The following is a 17630-nucleotide window of genomic DNA, read 5'->3' as shown; positions in this document are numbered from 1 at the left end:
CCACCATACTACTACTGGCATAAGATAAAATTAAGGAAATTAATGTGAAGGGGGAAGGAGGAGAATAAGGAGTATGGATTTTGATAAGATGATGTATCTTGATCAAATTAAATTTTATCAGTAGAGTTCAAAAAAACATCTCTTAGTCTTGGCCAGTACAAAGGCCTTAGGCTAATCTTTGCTTGAGAAGGAAAGATCACATTTAGTCTGGCATAACAGAGACTCTTTTTGCCAACTAGCCCCCTGGTAAAATAGCTCTAATTAGAAACTTTGGAGTACTTTTCTTTAATCTCCCTAATATTGCAAATATCATGAAAACCACAATGAGGAATTGGAGGCAACATAAAGAAGATTATTGGTGTCTACAAGCAGCATAACAAGAGTGATTCTCTCTTTTGTGCCCCCTGGCAATTTGGGTGGTTCAGAAGGGAAGAATGACTCAGCTTGAAATATAGGGCAATAAATGAGAGCTGGTAAAATCAATTGGGGAAAAAAAACCCTGAAAAGATCTTTGTTATATTTCAAGAGTTGTATTTGTTATGGATGCAGACAACATTTAGATTGTTTTAGTGGGGTGGCTGTGGGCAATATGTGCTCTCCCCAGCAATAATTTCATAACAGTTAGGCTCATTTATTGTAAGCAATAGAAACCAACTGGGGCAAACTCTTGGCCCCATTAAGATAATTAACAATAAATTACAATAACAAGAAATAGTCTAAAATAGCAAGTTAAAAATAAACACGAAACATATTAAGCTTTAAAACAAATTAAAAACACTTGGAAAGACACTGGGTCACTCTGAGAACAAAAGAAGTTAAACAACTGGGACTTGGGGAGCACAGCAGCTAGGGTTACTAGCTATTCTCAGTGGACAGACTGCCACATCTGTTCAGTGTCTTCGAGCACGAGGACTGAAATGACTCTGCTTCAGCCGCTTTCTGCCTTTTTGGGACTCAACCAGATTGAGATGTGCAGGACAGATATTAAAGAGTCACGTGTTTCACCCTTGGGAGGAAGGGGGAAGAGAAAGTGCGGGATGTCCTACACTGAAGTGTTAGGGAGGATGATGAGAACTTTCTTAACTAAGGGAAAGAGGGAGAAAGAATCCTGGGCCAGCAGAACAGATGCCCACTACGAAGAGTCAGGAGCCTATCTCAGAGCTGCCCCTCTGGTCCTACTCTTATCTTTCCCTGACGTTGGAAGGATTCCCTTCATTTTCTTACCCTGATCCTAAGAGATTTTCCATTTGCCTGTTAATGTGGTCCTAGTTTGGGATCCCTGGGTGGCGCAGCGGTTTGGCACCTGCCTTTGGCCCAGGGCATGATCCTGGAGACCCGGGATCGAATCCCACATCGGGCTCCCGGTGCATGGAGCCTGCCTCTCCCTCTGCCTGTGTCTCTGCCTCTCTCCCTTTCTCTCTCTGTGACTATCATAAATAAATAAAAAATTTAAAAAAAAAATGTGGTCCTAGTTTTAGCTATAATTACTTTTTTATTTATTTTTGGGCTTACTTTTATGGTCAGACTAATTTCATTATGAATTTTGTCTTATCCAGTACCATAGGTAGAACACGTCTCTATGGATACCTTGACTTTGGGCTGTTGGCCTCCAGAACTCTGGAGGAACACATTTCTGTTGTTCTAAGCCACCCAGTTTGTGGTACTCTGCTAAGGCAGCCCCAGGAAACTAATTCACCCTCACCTCTTACTTCCTCGTTTTTAACCATCAGCCTTAGATTGTTACCATTACTACAAACTGGTACTTGCAATATTTTATTATACACGCAAATCACTTGGAGATCTTGCTAACCTATTGATTCGGTTGTGGTATAGTTCTGGTGGCACCTGAGAGTCTGCATTTCTTACAAGTTTCCAGGTGATGTCCATGCTGCTGGACCAAAGGCCGCACTTGGAGAAGCAAGGCTATATGTAAGAGGGTCAACAATGGGAGGTGCTTGTCAGAGATGTGTCACATCTAGGCTTTTTGCCACAATGCTAACAGGGATAAAATGGGGAAACTTACCCAGTGAGATGAAAAGACCATGAGTAAACAAATAAAATATCCCAGGGAAGAAGAATAGGAAAATTTTCAAAATATACTCCCTCCCAGATTATTCTCTAATCTCCAACCTCTCCCACAGCCCCCCTCAAAAAAAAAAAAAAAAAAAAGTTTTAGAACACAAAGATTTCAAGTTTCCTTTCTAGAGATATACATTTATCAATATAATACCAAGTTGATATCTTATGTGGTCATTTTTCATTTTATTTTTTAAGTTGAGATCTCAGGTTGTCTTTTTTTTTTTTAATTTGTTTATTCATGAGAGACACACACAGAGAGAGAGATTAAGTTGAGATTTCAAAAGGAAACAGTGCGAACAGAGATGAATGGGCACCATAAGGGAGCAGCACAGGCCAATTATCTTGAAGTTAATGAAGTTTCTCTTGTACTTGGGAAGCGTGATCACTTGGTCCAGAGACTAACTTTCAGGGCTTTCCAAATGGTCTGTTCTTAGGTATCGCCTTCAGAGATAGTGTCTCTTTAGGTGTGAGGTCTGGTCCGGGAATTGGTGTTTAAAGTCTCTGTGGATAATTCTGATGTAAAGCAGGTTTAGGAAGTAACCGGCCTGAAATAAAACTGACTGTGTAGGTACTACATTTTATTTTGTAGCCAAATGTCTAATTAAAAAAACAAAACAAAACTGTCTCTATTAACATACGTTAAACAATATTGCATATAAAACCAGTTTTAGAAATAGGGTTGCCCAGTATCAGAACTTCAAAATCAATCTTAGGACAAAGTGCTGTGCATTATGAGGATGTTTCTTGGTGTCTTCACAGAGTAATGTGTCACAGGGTCCTCCTCTGGCTAGTAGTTTTGGAACTTTAAGTGTAGGCAGGCGACTCTGTGGACTGCTTATTAATAGGGTCTATTTCTGGGCCTCCCCACAGGCATTCTGAGGCTGTAGTTTGGAGTGGGGTCTGAGAACCTGCACTGCGGCCACGTGGCCCCAGTCACTCTCCAGGCAAGTGGGCACAGGCTGCAGCTGCAGAAGTCGTGCTGTACCATTGTTCTCCACGTGGAGTCCGAGAGAGGAAGAAGTAAGGATGACTGCTCGAGAATCTGCATTCTAACAGCCTGTCCCAGGACCTTTCAAAGGGTAGTGACAGCCTGAAAATGAGCCTGGCATCCAACCAGCAACTGCGGTGGCAGATGCCAACGCCTTTATGAAGTGTTCCCCGGTTTTACAGTAAGTCACTCAAGCCCGCGCATCGTGCCAAGTTCCAACCTGATTTGCGTCACTGCACTTGTGGGTTTGTGCCAAGACAAGTCACCAAACATATTGAAAAGATAACCTAAGAAAACGGGGGATAAAAATAAGATGCAGGCCTGGGACGACAGAAGCAAAGCCGGAGCGGAGGTCATCTCTAAGTCACCGTGGAAGGACGACGTTAGGGATCTGTCCCAGCAAGCCTCTGATGGAAGCATTTGATTAGTGGGGCCAGGGAGCGCCCGAGGCCGGAGCAGCCGGCCCGTCGCCGCCCCCCCTCGCCCCCCGTCGGGATTCAAGGCGCGTCCGGGGGCCGCTCCTTCCCGCTCGGCCGCCGGCGGCGGGGCTGCTGGCGCGCAGGCGGGCCCGGGGGTGGGGGGTGGGGGGAGGGGGGCGGGGAGGGCGGACGGGGCAGCCCCGGCGGCGGCGGGAGCCGTGACTCGGCGCTGAGTCACGCCGGGCGCTACGTGCCGGCCGAGGCGGCCCCGACCCGGCCCGACCCGACCCGACCCGCCGCCGCGAAGTCAGCCGAGCCCGCGGCTTCCTGGAAGCCCTGCCCGCGCCCGCAGCGGCGGCTCCCCCGCCCCTGGGCCCCGCGGGCGCTCCCGGGCCTGCGAGTGCTCGCCGGGGCCGTGCCGCCCGGTGACTGCGGGGGAGGCTGCGGGGAGACTGCGGGGGTGACTGCAGGGAGACTGCGGGGTGACGGGGGGAGGCTGCGGGGTGACGGGGGGAGACTGCGGGGGTGACTGCAGGGAGACTGCGGGGTGACGGGGGGGAGACTGCGGGGAGACTGCGGGGGGACTGCGGAGGAGACTGCGGGGGGACTGCGGGGGAGACTGCGGGGGAGACTGCGGGGGTGACTGCGGGGAGACTGCGGGGGTGACTGCGGGGTGACTGCGGAGGAGACTGCGGGGTGACTGCAGGGAGACTGCGGAGGAGACTGCGGAGGAGACTGCGGGGGTGACTGCGGGGAGACTGCGGGGAGACTGCGGGGGTGACTGCGGAGGGGAGACTGTGGGGAGACTGCCGGGTGACCGCGGGGGTGACTGCGGAGGAGACTGCGGGGGTGACTGCGGGGGTGACTGTGGAGGGGAGACTGCGGGGGTGACTGCGGAGGAGACTGCGGGGGTGTCTGCGGGGTGACTGCGGGGAGACTGCGGGGGTGACTGCGGGGAGACTGCGGGGGTGACTGCGGGGGAGACTGCGGGGGTGACTGCGGAGGGGAGACTGTGGGGAGACTGCGGGGAGACTGCGGGGGTGACTGCGGGGTGACTGCGGGGGTGACTGCGGGGGAGACTGCGGGGAGACTGCGGGGGTGACTGCGGGGTGACTGCGGAGGAGACTGCGGGGTGACTGCAGGGAGACTGCGGAGGAGACTGCGGAGGAGACTGCGGGGGTGACTGCGGGGAGACTGCGGGGAGACTGCGGGGGTGACTGCGGAGGGGAGACTGTGGGGAGACTGCCGGGTGACCGCGGGGGTGACTGCGGAGGAGACTGCGGGGGTGACTGCGGGGGTGACTGTGGAGGGGAGACTGCGGGGGTGACTGCGGAGGAGACTGCGGGGGTGTCTGCGGGGTGACTGCGGGGAGACTGCGGGGGTGACTGCGGGGAGACTGCGGGGGTGACTGCGGGGGAGACTGCGGGGGTGACTGCGGAGGGGAGACTGTGGGGAGACTGCGGGGAGACTGCGGGGGTGACTGCGGGGTGACTGCGGGGGTGACTGCGGGGGAGACTGCGGGGAGACTGCGGGGGTGACTGCGGGGAGACTGCGGGGGTGACTGCGGGGGAGACTGCGGGGGTGACTGCGGAGGGGAGACTGTGGGGAGACTGCGGGGAGACTGCGGGGGTGACTGCGGGGTGACTGCGGGGGAGACTGCGGGGGTGACTGCGGGGAGACTGCGGGGAGACTGCGGGGGTGACTGCGGGGAGACTGCGGGGGTGACTGCGGGGGAGACTGCGGGGGTGACTGCGGAGGGGAGACTGCGGGGGTGACTGCGGGGTGACTGCGGGGGAGACTGCGGAGGAGACTGCGGGGGAGACTGCGGAGGAGACTGCGGGGGTGACTGCGGGGAGACTGCGGGGGTGACTGCGGGGAGACTGGGGGGAGACTGCGGGGGTGACTGCGGGGAGACTGCGGGGGTGACTGCCGGGTGACTGCAGAGGAGATTGCGGGGTGACTGCGGGGGTGACTGCGGGGGTGACTGCGGGGAGACTGCGGGGGTGACTGCGGGGGAGACTGCGGGGGTGACTGCGGAGGAGACTGTGGGGTGACTGCGGGGAGACTGCGGGGGTGACTGCGGGGAGACTGCGGGGGTGACTGCGGGGGAGACTGCGGGGGAGACTGCGGAGGAGACTGCGGGGTGACTGCGGAGGAGACTGCGGGGTGACTGCGGAGGAGACTGCGGGGTGACTGCGGGGGTGACTGCAGGGAGACTGCGGGGGAGACTGCGGGGAGACTGCGGGGGTGACTGCGGGGGTGACTGCCGGGTGACTGCAGAGGAGATTGCGGGGTGACTGCGGGGGTGACTGCGGGGGAGACTGCGGGGGTGACTGCGGGGGAGACTGCGGGGGTGACTGCGGAGGAGACTGTGGGGTGACTGCGGGGAGACTGCGGGGGAGACTGCGGGGGAGACTGCGGAGGAGACTGCGGGGTGACTGCGGAGGAGACTGCGGGGTGACTGCGGGGTGACTGCAGGGAGACTGCGGGGGAGACTGCGGGGAGACTGCGGGGGTGACTGCGGGGGTGACTGCCGGGTGACTGCAGAGGAGATTGCGGGGTGACTGCGGGGGTGACTGCGGGGGTGACTGCGGGGAGACTGCGGGGGTGACTGCGGGGGTGACTGCGGAGGGGAGACTGTGGGGAGACTGCCGGGTGACCGCGGGGGTGACTGCGGAGGAGACTGCGGGGGTGACTGCGGGGGTGACTGTGGAGGGGAGACTGCGGGGGTGACTGCGGGGTGACTGCGGAGGAGACTGCGGGGGTGTCTGCGGGGTGACTGCGAGGGTGACTGCAGGGAGACTGCGGGGCTGCCTGCAGGTTGACTGTTAGTGATTCCTGGTGACTGCTGGCTGACTGCGGGGCTCTGCGCCGCGAGAGGCTTTTTTTTCTTTTTTGTGTTTGCCAGGCTTTGCTTTTCTTTCTTTCTTTTTTTTTTTTTCGTGTTTGTGAGGCTTTTTGTTTCTTTTTTCTTTTTTTAAGATTTTGTTTATTTATTCAGGAGAGACACAGAGAGGCAGAGACACAGGCAGAGGGAGAAGCAGGCTCCATGCAGGGAGCCTGATGGTGGGACTCGATCCCGGGACTCTGGTATCCCGCCCTGGGCAAACAGCAGATGCTCAACCGCTGAGCCACCCAGGGGTCCCTCTTTTTTTCTTTCTTGTTTGTGAGATTTTTCATTTATTTTTTTCTTTTCTTTCTTTTTTCCTGGCAGGGGAGTGACACGCAGATCTTTTTATAGTTTCCAGTATTTTAAATGAAGCACAGGAAGAATGGATTAATGAAACATGTGTTGAAAATTATGCATCAAATTGTCACACACACATGATTATAAATGTGACCACAGTGGTAGCTTTGAATGCTGGGTAACTGGGGGGAAAGCCGTATTAACTGTTCTGATTTGCCCCTTGTTTTAGCAACAAGACAAAACAAATCTCCAGGTTTTTGTGATTGTGTCCAGTCACCTTTTCTAACACGTAAATTATTCTAAAGACTGCAAACATATTTGATAATAATTTGGTATGGGTTACCAAAGGACAGGGGAGCCATGTCGTTGTGGGCCTTGTGCCTTCACTAATAGCAGGTTGTCCTGAGGTACAAATGATACTTTGTCAGTCTTACAAAATATTAATGGTAATGCTTACATCTTTGCTGAAAGGCGAAGGCAGGTATTGTCAGTAAGTGTAGCTAGTTAGTGAGATAGTCCTGGTCTGGGTGGGGTAGTTCTGATTTTGAGGCTGATTTCCAAGACAGAGTCAGACTGAGTCTATAGAAGTTGTGCCAGCTGTTGCCAGTCATTCTGCTTCTTTGGGAGAATTGCATCCTTCTTTATTCCTGTGTGTGTGTGTCTGTGTGTGTGTGTGTGTGTGTGTGTGGCGATGCAAGACATTCAAGAGTTGTATTTTGACAGCTTTTCTTGCAAAGAAGGAGACTGAAGTAATTAGAGGTTGCACTGACTCACCAAGGTTACAGAGAAGTATTGCTGCCCAATTTTCTTATAAGAAGGGAAAAGCTACCAATCAAATAAAATAAGGAAACCTGAAAATAGATGCTGAGGGGCCAGGAAAGCAAAAATGAGTTCTATGGACCAGAGATGGAATCTAATATACTCAAACTATTTGTAACCAGAAACATACTTATGTGCAACCCTTTAACAAAAGGACAGGTCAAAATATTTCTGTATAAAATATTTAAAAGCGGGATCCCTGGGTGGCGCAGCGGTTTGGCGCCTGCCTTTGGCCCAGGGCGCGATCCGGGAGACCCTGGATCGAATCCCACGTCAGGCTCCCGGTGCATGGAGCCTGCTTCTCCCTCTGCCTGTGTCTCTGCCTCTCTCTCTCTCTCTTTTTTTTTTTTTTTTAAGTTTTTTTTTTTATTTATTTATGATAGTCACAGAGAGAGAGAGAGAGGCAGAGACACAGGCAGAGGGAGAAGCAGGCTCCATGCACCGGGAGCCTGACGTGGGATTCGATCCAGGGTCTCCCGGATCGCGCCCTGGGCCAAAGGCAGGCGCCAAACCGCTGCGCCACCCAGGGATCCCTCTCTCTCTCTCTCTGTGTGTGTGTGACTATCATAAATAAATAAAAGTTTAAAAATATATATATTTAAAAGCTTAACTAAATGTGTATATCATTTGATGTTAAAAAAATGTGCTTGATTCTGATTTGCTTTATTAGCTGATCCATATTGAGACTGCTTTGGCGCTTACAGGTTCAAAGTTGAGTTTGAAACTCAAGTTCACTTTACAAGTATGAGCTTGGGCAAGTTTCTTAGCCTCACTAGGCCTCAGTTTCCTCCTCTGTGAAATGGAGATTATAATTACTGTTTCATGGGCTTGTAGGCAGGATTAGAAGAGATGATGCCTATAAAAGGTTTAGCATAATGCTACGCACATTTGAAAAAAAATCCCTCAGTAAATGAAATCTTGTGTCTTGTCACTGTTATTGAACTTGATTGATTGGTTAGGTCACAAGGATGTATTGTTTTGTCCAGATCACAGCACTAATAAAAGGTTTGGGAATATATGTTATTAGTACATTGGTTCAATGACCTTGGGTAAGATTGTAAAACTTCTGGGCGAGTATTTAATTGTCTTTGATTATGAGAGGAAAGCTGGGAGAGAAATAAGGGAAGTTGAAATCAAGGGAATGCTTATAATCACCAGTTGTCCAGAAAAGTGGTAAGTGATGTAGAATAGCCAGGCAAGAGCCCTTTCCTTTTGTCCTCAGCGGGAAAAACTTAAGAATAGAATAGCAGTCACTAGACAGAATATAACATTTGCCCTTTAAATTATAGAGCAGTTCCCTTGCCATGTAGTAATTCATTAGATTTTGGAGACAGAAATGTGTTACTTTCCAGGTATAAACCCAATGAGCTTAGCTATGGATGGAGGTTAGTGACCAGTCTCCCAACAACCTCTCCAAGCAGCTCTGAGTCTCCTCCTCATTCGAGGTAACAGTCAATCTCTTGCAATAATGGAATATTTCTTTTAGAATTACCCTTCAAGTGCTGTAAACACCTGTAGTCTCCCATTTACAGAATCGAGAGTGATGCCATCACTAAAGCAGCTGCATTCTGTGAGACATTTGCTATACTGATTTTCCATTTATTTCCTTTTATAAATTCATCCACTAATTTCTGAAATTTTCACTATTGGATTCTGGAGACTGAAAAGTGAACAAGGTGGACAAGACCTGATCATAGAGGTTATACCCTGGTAGGGAAAACAAACATTTAGTAAGTCAAACAACAGACAAATTCACTAAGTATTAAAAATTCTTAAGAAATTGGGGATCCCTGGGTGGCTCAGCGGTTTAGCGCCTGCCTTCAGCCCAGGGCTCGATCCTGGAGGCTCCGGATCGAGTCCCGCATCCGGCTCCCTGCATGGAGCCTGCTTCTCCCTCTGCCTGTGTCTCTGCCTCTGTGTGTGTGTGTCTCTCATGGATAAATAAATAAAATCTTTAAAAAACTAAAAAATAAAAATTCTTAAGAAATTGATAAGTACTGGAAAGGAAAAATCCTAAAGCACTATCTTAGAGACTAGCAGAGAGAATTTGTTTACAGAGTCAGATCAAAGAAAGCCTCTCTTGAGTAGGTAACATTTCAGCTGAAGTTTGAAAGGAAAGAAGGTAGCAGGAAGTGGGGAGAGGGGGGAGGAGTGTTTCAAGCAGAGGGCACAGCAAACCCATAGACCTTCAGCTGGGAAGCACCTTGGCTGGTTCAAGGAACTGCAAGTGACTAAGGAAATGGGTAACATGATGTGAGGTCAGAGTGGTAAGGAAACCATATCCTGGGGAGCCTTAAAGGCCATTACAGTTTGGATTATATGCTCAGTAAAATTGGGAGTCCTTGAAAGGTTTTCAGCAGGGGGTTCCCTGATATGATTTGCATTGCTAGAAGACTGCTGTGTGGGGAATGTATGGGGGCACCTGTAGTGCAGTGGGTAATGAAGGCTGATACCGGGGCTGGTGGCTAGCAGTGGAAATAAAGAGAAGGGGGAGGTAGAGGAGCCAGAATGGGCTGATAGATTGGAGTGAGAGTCAAGAGCAAGTGAGCTCAGAGATGACCTCTCCTTTTCTGGGGGTTGAACTTTGGAGATTCACAAGTCCTTGGTGTTTTCCTGGCCAGTATTTATTTATTTATTTATTTATTTATTTATTTATTTATTTTAATTTTTATTTATTTATGATAGTCACAGAGAGAGAGAGAGAGAGAGGCAGAGACACAGGCAGAGGGAGAAGCAGGCTCCATGCACCAGGAGCCCGATGTGGGATTCGATCCCGGGTCTCCAGGATCGCGCCCTGGGCCAAAGGCAGGCGCCAAACTGCTGCGCCCCCCAGGGATCCCCTGGCCAGTATTTTAAGTGAGGAGTTCAGACTCATGTGTGAACATAAGTACACACACATGCACACTTGGGAAAACACCCACTGCTACTTGTGAAAACAGAACACGCTGAGAGGACTAAGGTCCATATAAGAAATGAGTGAACAAGTGCTTTTCGGTGAGTGCCCCGTACTTAAAGGTGTTCTTTTCTACCTCAGTACTTTTATACAGGCTGTTGAAAGGAACATCACACCCTGCCCTCTACTCTTTGTGTATTCTAATCCAGCTTAATCTTAATGCACAGGTAAAGTCCCATTTTCTCTATGAAGCCACCATTGACACCCAGGTGGATCTCACTGTCTGTAGGACCTTGTGACATACATTCATGGCCCATTCTTAGGACACGTCAACTTTGGCCAAGTCATGTAGCTATCCCCATAGTTTACAAGTCTCATAAATGTCTCCAACTCAGCTGTAAACCCTCTTGAGACCAGACACAGATTCTCATAAGCCCATTATGACACCCACAATACCTGGCAGCGTGCCCTCAACATAGAAGGGCCTCAACAAACAGCAGTGTAATTACTGGCATTTTTACATGGACAGTAACTTGATCACCTAGTTTAATAGTCCATATATTTAGTAAATAGGAGATTAGGTCACAGAGAGATAGTACTCTCACCAGATCAGAGAACTCATAAAAGCTTTGGGACTATGCATCACACGCCTGTGGGTTCAGTGACCTTGGACACGATCCGTAATGTCTGGGCCTCCATTTCTCATATAAAAAAATGAAGAGGTTTATGCCTCATGATCCCAAAAGTTCTTTCAGGATTTCTTTTTAAAAACCAGAGTCACTGAATATTGTTAAGAACCAGACACTGAACTGAGGAAGCACTGTTGCTATCCTTTTAACTTTTGTAACAACTTCATGAGGTGAGGTGGTGTTATAAGGAAATTTAGATATAAGAAGTTTAAGTAACTTGCCCAAGGATACTCAACTAACAAGCAGCAGAATAGAATTGGATTAGAATGCAGGCCTGTCCAACTGCAACTCCCAAGATCTTAATCGTATCGCTGTCTGCCTCATTTCTACACCCTTCATTTTATAGACAGGCGGTGAATTATAGATATTTTACCCAGAACCTGGATGTCTAGGAGTTGGTAGAGGTAGATCTGGATTCCAACACCAGCTCTCTTTTCTTTATGATATGCTGTAAGTGTCTATTTTATCAAAGATTATTCAGGATGGGACTGTTCTGGTCTATTTCGATGAGTATGTTGGTACTGGAAAGAATTCAGCAATGAATATAGTCAATTGTATTTGCCGAATAAAGAAATGAGTTTATTTACTTGTTTAGAAAGCTTTTGCGAAGTACCTCTGTGCTTCACCAATTCTAAGCGGAAGTCAATGAAAAGGCAGGTATCAACAAATATAGAATCATTATGCTGTACACCTGAAACTAATGTAACACTATATGTCAACTATATCTAAAACAACACATACACCACAAATGGCTTCCTTATTTTACCATGCTAAAACTTAGCAGGGGATTACCCATGAACATGGGGTCGGAATAGATAGTTCTCTGACTTAGAGATCTATGATAGTCCACAGAGTAACAGACTTTGAAGTTCTTTTCCTGTTAAAAAGTATGCATCTTTAAAAGTTGAATGCAGAAAGATTAAACCTAACAAGAACATGAAAACCTCTGCCATTGTGTTTAGGAATATGATGATACAAAGCTTCATTAAGGCTTATTTATTCCTTAATTATTAAAAACTTTCTGGCTATAATGCTCCAAAACCCCCACATATATTGGTCTCATGTACCTAAGAGAAACAATAAACACCATGGGGCCAATTCTGATGCATAATACCACCTGTTGGGAGACTTCTGAGATGGGAGGGGTTACTTTTGACAGTGGTACCACTCCTCTGCTGCTCTTTTTCTTTTTGAGAATTAATACTTCACACAGTGTGACTACTGTTCTCATCCTCTAGAAATTACCCTGTTCTTGGCTACTGTTGACAACTCATTACCTCCTTAACTACTTTGCTGATGTAAGGAGGAAAAATAACTTTCTTTTACACTTCTAAGTTCTCAGCTGGGGTTTGGGTAACAAAAGAGTAACAAAGAAGAGAAAAATCATATTCATTTATGAGAGGTTTCATGTGACTTGGGAGCCCTCCTAAGGAAATGAGGACATGATGATGTTACTTAGACCCTAGTGATTTTTAGGATAGATGTAACAAAAGGTGGAAGGTCATGGGGAAATGTGATAGGCTCAGAAGGGAGTATGAGCTTTTTGTTACCACACAAATTGGGGGAAACAGCAAGAGATGTTTATTCAGATTCCTCTCAACATCTTGAAAATAAGGATGCATCCTTATTCCTCCGGGGATGAGAAGGTCACCCCTCACATAAGGGTGTTATGACCTGCCTTAGGGGAGGGTCGGAGAGTCCTTGCTACTTGTGCTGTTTCTCAAATTGATTATGCCACAGTGTCCTATTTCAGGGTACCATGTCCTGAACTCCTGTCAATATTTAAGACCAATAGCCTACAATTTTGGAGACCACAATAAGTTTCACAATAAAATGGCCCAAAAAAGGGGGCGGGGAGCAAGTATCTGATAAAAATTCCATTAACATAATTGTGGAAATACACTTGGGAGCCAAGAGGTGGCAGTTTTTATAATATATGAACCACTCTTTGTATGCAGTTTACTGAGAAAAGTCGATGAATATAAAGTATATTCCTTCTTAATCAGACTGACACAGAAAAATGACACAGTTTACTTCATTTCTATTTCCAAAAAATAAACATGACTCCTTGCCTTAATTCAAATTGTGATTTGGGGAACCTGAGTGGCTTTTTGATTGAGCCTTTGGCTCAGGTCATGATCCCTGGATTCTGGGATTGAGTCCCACATCAGGCTCCCTGTGGGGAGCCTACTTCTCCCTCTGCTTATGTCTCTGCCTCTCACTCTGTGTCTCTTATGAATAAATAAATAAAATCTTAAAAAACGAAAGATTGTGATTTGAATCATCACAGAACCCACTTTTCCTAGAATCTCTGAATGTATAGCCCACAAAATGCATAACGAAATGGCCATGGACCCCCACCTGAAGGAATTTATAATGTACTTCGGACACAAAGTCAGGAGAGGAATTCTAGGTCTTACTATGACTGTCCTCGATTATACTCTGTTCTTTGAATATACCCCCATGAAATGATATTGCTGGGTGCACTATAAGGCCACACACGTGGACTCCACTCAGTAGTCTTCTTATCTCCCAGATCTGAAGTCAGGGAGGCCTGCATTAATATGAAGGCCTTCCCAAAGCGTCCTTTCTGAGAAAGGAAGAATACAGAAGGGCTGGATCTACACAGAAGGGTGATGGTGGTGATGATCTCAACACCCATCCCAAATCAGAATATTCCTAGATCTACTCTGGGATTTTCCACAGCCAGACTTAAGCCAAAAGCTGGCACTCATCCCAGTAGACCAGGGCTTGCTTTTAAGTCTCCTAGCAAGTCCATGGACCCCTAGGAAACTTGAATACTAGGCAAAAAACAATATTTCCTGCTGTTTCAAATGTCAGTGAGTTGCCTTTAGAGTTAAAAGTGACAGTTTGCAACTTTGTATGTGTTTATTCCACAAATGTACACAACATATGTTTTTCTAAGTGTGACTGGAGAATGAGTCATCAACATTTCTAGTTGAGTTCTGAAGAATACAGGAACTTCTGGATACTCTGATAATATGTTCATATGCCAAGGGACATTTGTTCTTATTAATAATTATAAGAAACCACAGTTCTGCTAATCGAGTATTTGCCAAATGTTGATGTATGTACAACTTCTCCACAATATAATTAGATGAAGTAAAACATCTGTGGGTGAGGGGAGGCCTAATTCAGCTGACATCTGGCCAACTTGCATTGGCAAGCTTTTATCTGGCCAAAGCCTATGCCTCTAAACTGCACATTTGGTAGGATAGAACCTACTCTCTAAGGGAAATGGTTTGTTGCAGGATCTAGGAAAAAGACTCAGGGACCAAAGTGAGTGAATGATGGGTCTGTCTTAAAAAATCTAGGGACTCGGGATCCCTGGGTGGCGCAGCGGTTTAGCACCTGCCTTTGACCCAGGGCGCGATCCTGGAGAACCGGGATCGAATCCCACGTCGGGCTCCCTGTGTGGATCCTGCTTCTCCCTCTGCCTATGTCTCTGCCTCTCTTTCTCTCTCTCTCTCTCTCTGTGACTATCATAAATTAAAAAAAAAAAAAATCTAGGGACTCAAGGTGAAAATGCTGTTATCCACTGTTTGTATTAATATAGGTAATAGTGACAGGAAACAGACTCACCATATGAATAAAACCAGTGCTGGTTAGTGAAAATCACAGCACGTGCGTAGTCTTGGTTCTTCAACAGTGTAATCTCTAGCTTTAGATAATACTCCTTTGAGGTGAACTGGCACAGTATCATTATCCCCCTCTTAAAGATAAGTTAACGGGGGCAGCCCCAGTGGCCCAGCGGTTTGGTGCAGCCTTGGGCCTGGAGTGTGATCCTGAAGGCCCGGGATCGAGTCCCACGTCAGGCTCCCTGCATGGAGCCTGCTTCTCCCTCTGCCTGTGTCTCTGCTTCTCTCTCTCTCTCTGTGTCTGTCATGAATAAATAAATAAAATATTAAAAAAAAAAAGATAAGTTAACAGAGTCAGGAGATTCGATGCTTTATTTGAGGCCACCCAAAAAACCAGCGAAGACTTCATTATGCCTCTTCTGCCCAATTCAGCATGGGCCAGTAGCCCCTAGATGGCTGTGCTGTTTTATTACATGTGTTGCTTTATTACTGGAGACAGGGTTTTCTGCAGGCTTTGCACTTTGATAGCTTACTGGGTAGAATTAGGATTGCCCACTCACCCTTGAATAAGAGAGGGAGGATGCTTAGGCCAGAGGTGTGGTGAGGCATCTTGGATACTTTGTCTAGTGAAATCTCTCAGATCAGATGGAAGCCCCAGAGATATTGAAGATACTGCTACCACATTACATATATTGAAATGTAGTTATAGAAGGGCTATTGCGTTAATAAAACCTCTACAAGGTTGAATCTTCTAGAGGAGAGTCCGGATGTTATGCATGAGGTAATGCTCGTTAGTGGGTGTCAGGGTGAGGCTCAAGGGTGCTGTGCCTCTGATGAGCTTGGCAAAGAGGAAACCAAATGTAAACCTTTGGCCACCAAACTTCTGCCAGAATGAAGGGGAAAGGGGTTGGGGGGCAGGGGAGTAGATGTTCCCTCTAAATCTAAAGTTTAGACTTCCATCTTGGCTCAAAAGGAATTTTACTTCAGATTTCTCCAAATCTAGAGGCACATAGAACAAACGGAACAAACGGAAAATTAAATAAACATAAATACATAAAAGGGGGTTAACCTCGAATACTGACATTAAAGACCTATATATGAATGTCCCCTTAGCCTCGAAGCATTTATAGTCTTAGTAGCTCGATGTGCTATGCTTTATGTACAACGGTAATGAAGTCTTGCCAAGCAAAAGTTCAGACTCCTAGTCAAGATGAACATATGCATAATAATTATTAGTGTTACCATGATCATGGTAAATAGCATTTATTAATGGCTTACCATATGCCAGGTCTTAGGGTAACCTTTGTATCTCATTTAATCCTTAGAACAAGCCTACAAGACACTATTATTCCTTATTCACTGAAGCAAAATCTTGGATCAAGAAATTTGTTCCAAGTCATCCAGCTATTAAAGTGCATAATAGGACAAGATTCAAGCCCAGGTCTATTTGCCTCCAGGGTCTATGATGTTATAAAAAAGGCAGATACAAATGCTTGTTCAGTCGTGCCTGTACGTCTGTGTATAGATAGCAGGCATCAAAATTCGGACACGGGCTCAGATATGCCCATATGTAGCTCTGTTTCTCCATCTCTGATCTTAGTCTGGCTCAAGGGCCCTGTTTCCACTGCCCATGAAAAACTGCATTTTGCTAATTAAAAATTCATGTTATTATTATTATTAATTATTATTATTTTTGTAATTCTCACTTAATATAGGATTGCTCTTTCTCTGTCTTTTCCCTTCTCCCTTTTAGCAATGAGCTAGCAAAGGGAGATAGAGAGTGGGGCATACGTATCACCCTGACGTCAGGTCGGAGTGGCACATGTTGTCTCTGTCATCCTCCATCCCTGTGGGCCTCGAGGTAGAGCCCAGGCTGCTTGGCCCTGCTGGCCTCTGCTGCTGCTGCTCACGGTTCATAATCTGTAGATGTCATGCTCCGACGTTCTCTATACTCCTTATCCTACCCCAGGCTTTGGGTCCCCTGACTATTCTCTGCTACCCCAGCTCTTCTGTTGAGAACTGTGGGGTCAGAACTGTGGGCACTGTCCTTCTCTACGTGGGGGGTTGTGCGGGGGAGGCTCCCTTCAGGTCCATGTACCCAGCTCCTCCTGAGAATGGAGGCAATACTCTCCACAGTCTCCACCTCTACTCTTCCTAAGCCCTATGGGGTTTCTATTGCCCCCACTCAGGGACAGCACATAGACTGACCAGTTCTCCCTTTGGATCTCTCCCTCCTTCCCGCTGGAGAAACACCAGATGTTTTACCCATTCTGTGGCTTAAAAGAGAAACTCTCTGGGGTTCTGGTTCCTTCAGGCCCCCCCCCCCTTTTTTTTAAGATTTTGTATTTATTTATTCATAGAGAGAGAGAGAGAGAGGCGGAGACACAGGCAGAGGGAGAAGCAGCATCCACACAGGGAGCCCGACGTGGGACTCGATCCCCGGTCTCTAGGATCAGGCCCCGGGCTGTAGGCTGTGCTAAACTGCTGCGCCACCAGGGCTGCTCCCAGGCTCTAAGTCTTAAGAAGCTTAAAACATCCTTTCTTCTCATACAAGTATTTGCCTTTCAATGCAATTCTATTTACTTTAGCCTTCCAAAAAGTTACCCAGTACTTTAATTTATTTCTTTAGTCTATAACCTTCCTACTCCAAGGCATTCCCTTCCACTAACCTACAGGTTGATGTGGGCAAAGGAGAAATGCAAGAAAGAAAAACATCAGTAATTATCTCAAAATAGTAACACATTTCTGTACAGAGATAAATGAGTGTGAACAGAAAGTCTTTGTCTTCTGTGAGAGTGGTGCCTTAACCCTAACTTCCCTGTACGTATGTGTCTTTTAGTCACTTCTCAACAATATTCATCATATGTTACCTGATAATGAAATGAGACGATCACGTAAGGGGATACTATACTTTCAGAGTTTGCAGTTATACTTTCCTTAACAGAAAAGCAATTAGG

At 47.2% G+C, this 17630-nt stretch overlaps 1 long non-coding RNA gene across 3 annotated transcripts in view; it reads left to right on the top strand.

Moving 5' to 3' along the window:
• LOC144293829 (uncharacterized) overlaps nt 1–17630 on the top strand; it is a 130075-nt gene that overhangs the window by 57527 nt on the left and 54918 nt on the right. The window contains exon 3 of one of the 3 annotated variants that reach the window (XR_013361145.1): nt 2950–3248. The exons of the other annotated variants lie outside the window; for them this stretch is intronic. This is a non-coding gene — a long non-coding RNA (uncharacterized LOC144293829). The remainder of the gene's footprint in view (nt 1–2949; nt 3249–17630) is intronic. 3 annotated transcript variants of the gene reach the window in all.

This window comes from Canis aureus, chromosome 2 (genome assembly GCF_053574225.1).
Source record: "Canis aureus isolate CA01 chromosome 2, VMU_Caureus_v.1.0, whole genome shotgun sequence".
NCBI lineage: Eukaryota > Metazoa > Chordata > Mammalia > Carnivora > Canidae > Canis > Canis aureus.
The sequence above is the reverse complement of the archived record's forward strand: the minus strand, read 5'-3'. Positions and strand labels throughout refer to the sequence as shown.